This window comes from Paramisgurnus dabryanus, chromosome 7, assembly GCF_030506205.2.
Source record: "Paramisgurnus dabryanus chromosome 7, PD_genome_1.1, whole genome shotgun sequence".
NCBI classification, from domain to species: Eukaryota; Metazoa; Chordata; class Actinopteri; order Cypriniformes; family Cobitidae; genus Paramisgurnus; species Paramisgurnus dabryanus.
In genome coordinates this window covers 43,999,396-44,002,819 of record NC_133343.1, presented here as the reverse complement: position 1 = coordinate 44,002,819, position 3,424 = coordinate 43,999,396, and the positions used below count along the sequence as shown (strand labels likewise).

Genomic DNA, 3,424 nt, shown 5'->3' with positions numbered 1-3,424 from the left:
GTGAGTCCCTGCTATGACTCTGTTTGCAAACTCTTGTTTCATTGTTTAAGCGATTAAATCTCTCGAGTAGACGCTGTCTCTTTAGATGCGTGGGAAAAATAGCACTTTATGGACTTCCACAGAGGACATCATGTTTAATACGGTTCCGGAAAAATCCAGTCAGAAGTTGTTCACGGAGTTTTCACAATAACTGCTTCTCATCATGAACCGAAGCTGGATTTGCGCGACGTCTCCTCTTGAAAGTTGGATTACTGTGCACTTCTGGATCACAGGCTGTAAGTATTCACGTTTATTATTTGCCTTTTACTGTACGTTACGTAACCGGTAACCGGAGATTAACATAATGTGCGTGTAGAGCTAAGCTTGCAAGCTAATTGTTTTGTGTTGTAATAACGTTACTGTATTTCATAAACAACGTACCATATTTACACACGTGTATGTTGAATTATGCAGACTATCGTTTTTTTATCGATGTTGGTTTAGACATGTTTACAAACTTGCTAAGTTGCTAAGCTAAATACAAATACAAATGCCAGCTAAACTGTTACCAGTAAAATTTGTTCTCATGATCAAACTCAAGAAACTCTAAGTACAGATGATTTGTTTAAAGTTATATGTATTTTACTGTTGTATTTACTTGAAGCTTTCTTAGATTTTGAAACGAAGTAAACACATAATGTGTGTTGCTAATGTTGGGCCATGTAATATGTAATACATTTACGTTTTAATGAATAGTCTAACGATTTATAGTCGTTGTACTCTATTGTTATAATATGTCTTTTTGACTGAATACATGTTTGTTTTATTTGTCTATATCCTAGATTCGCAGCTGGACACATCCTTCTACACTGTATGCAAACATGCAACATCATTACACACAGTACAAGGAGTCAGACTGGCATATGAGGAGCAAAGGTGTGTAACACATATGATGTATTTAGCTAGTGAAACCACTACCAGTCTTAAATGTATAACTGATGATGACAAAGTTTTTTTTCTCTGCATAATAATAGGAACCCAGGCAGTATCATCGTTTCACAATGTTTCCATCACCATCATCAGTGGATGCCTTTGCCGTCCGTAGCCTGAGATTTCAGATTTGCAGCAAAAAATTTTTGATTTTCTCATTTATTGGAATGCTGTGCAGGTATTTAAGTATTTTTGTAACTTTGTTAAATAAAGTAGTATTTACTTTTACAATAAATTAATTGCTTGTTTATATTTTACAGGTATTTGTACCTTGCAGCCATCCATTACAATGTCACCAAGCCGTAACAAAAGCAGGAGAGGGAAAGTACAAGCCTATGTTCCCAAAACACACAAGTGACATACCGTAAGCAGTAATGTTTTATTTCAAATACATTCATAATTAAAAAATTAATTTATGTAGCAGGGAAATAAATGATCAAAACAAAAGATTTATTGACTGCAATATTTCTACAGTTATGTGGAGGATGTGATCAGGCTTGTGTTTGATGAGGTATTTGAAGATAAGCTGAAGGAAGCCCTGATTCCAATGGACCTGGCATCACAGTTTGAGAGACCTTCAAAGGACGTGATTGCATGCCATCTTCAGTGCAGGGGTCGTCGAAAGCCAAAATTGTGACCGATCTGATCAGGAAGCTCCAAGCGTATCTGGAGAACAACACACGACAGGATGATAACCTTATAGTGTCGTCTTAAATAGCACCAGCTGACAAAGCTTTGATATGCCATTTATCTGAATAGATAGCTGTAAGAAATGAATTGAACAATTTTTGAAACAAGAGCACAATATGGTTACTAAAGTATGTTTATTTGTATATTGTTTAACATTTAAATATATATTTGTAATAAATAAATAAAACTTTTGACTGACTATTATATTTTCTTTAAAGTTACATATTTTGTTCTTTTGGGTACTTTGTTACTATAATGATACTTTAGTGTTATTGGTTTAAAAATGTAATAAAACTTACTCTAGTCCTGCACCTCAAAGGCTTATAGTCGGTACAATAAATGTTCTGTGTGTAGGGATTTAGACAATTTGTGCAAAACCTGGATGATGAATCACGCAGGTAAGAGGCCCTGGAACCTGTTACATTCTCCTTAAAACCTAATAAGTAAAAACATAGCACTTATAAGTAAGCAGTCTTTCATAAAAAAAGTTTGCCATAGTGAAATAATGTAGAACATTCATTTCAATTAATACTTTCTTTGTGCTACATTTGGTGTTTCCATATAGTTTGCACAGTGATATAGTATGTAACAGTCTTTTATAATAAAGTTTACTATAGTAAAATAATGTTAACAAATGAAATAGTTTTATAATCATTTCAACAAATACTTTCTATGTGCTACATTTGGTGTTTCCATATAGTTTGCACAGTGATATAGTATGTAAGCAGGCTTTTATAATAAAGTTTACTATAGTAAAATAATGTTAACAAGTGAAATAGTTTTATAATCATTTCAAAAAATACTTTCTATGTGCTACATTTGGTGTTTCCATATAGTTTGCAAAGTAATGTAGTACGTTATAATTACCTTTTGGATGTCTTTGCAACACATTTTCGTCTTCGTTTAGCATTCTGGCAGAGCTAAGGACACCTAAAAAAGTTAAATCCAATCGCGTTCATTGACGGAGATCGTTTATATCGTAACGGCCGTCTGAACTCTCTGGATCGAGCTTGAAGTGGTAAGGCAGTACAGACACCATCGTTTATAGAGAAATATAGCGCTTGTTTACATTGCCTGTGACTCTCAGTCAGAACCGGAAAACCCACGCGTAGTCAGGGGCGTAACCTTTCAAACACACGCCGAACCCAGTTGACCAATAACAGTTGAGTAGTCATCTGACCAATCCGAATACACTAGACATTTTGGGAGGCGGAGACAGGAACTAAATCCGAGCGTTTTCCAGACATGCAGAAATCGGTGAGGTATGTAAGCAATTTATAAGACTCACAGTGCATTAGTTCAAGTTTTAATAACATGTATGTACTATGGGATATTACAATAACGTGCTAACGTGCTAATTTATTAGCATAATTGGTGCTCTTTAACATAGGAACCTCTTATGGACATGTAGCCCGGTCACAAGGGTTGCTGGATTTATTAACGCATTTAAAAAAAAATAATTGAAAGCTGATACTTCACATATTATTTGCAGAATTATAATAATATGCTGTTTATTAATATATTGGGAGAAAGCTGTTATATGTGAAATCAGATTTGTGCACAGTGCACCCATATACGGCCAAAATTAAAGGATCCTCATTTCATAACACATCTGCGACGATTCAAATGTGAGATTGGTAGTCAAATCAGGCTTCTCCTATCGATGCATCGAATCTTCGACTATTCAGGGTCACCCCTATAAGTTACACATGTTTTTTGACCGACAGGTGGATATTAATCAGTTTGGTGACTCAAATACTTCTTG

At 34.9% G+C, this 3,424-nt stretch overlaps 2 long non-coding RNA genes across 2 annotated transcripts; one reads left to right on the top strand and one right to left on the bottom strand.

Moving 5' to 3' along the window:
• Positions 1-442: 442 nt before the first annotated feature.
• LOC135748485 (uncharacterized) lies at positions 443-1,551 on the top strand. Its single transcript, XR_010532085.2, has 4 exons — positions 443-915; positions 1,014-1,147; positions 1,230-1,333; positions 1,444-1,551. It is a non-coding gene; the product is annotated as an uncharacterized lncRNA (long non-coding RNA).
• Positions 1,552-1,553: 2 nt separating this feature from the next.
• Positions 1,554-3,040, bottom strand: LOC141282423 (uncharacterized). Its single transcript, XR_012337077.1, has 3 exons — positions 2,527-3,040; positions 1,959-2,095; positions 1,554-1,635 (listed from the first exon to the last, which is right to left on the bottom strand). It is a non-coding gene; the product is annotated as an uncharacterized lncRNA (long non-coding RNA).
• Positions 3,041-3,424: the final 384 nt, after the last annotated feature.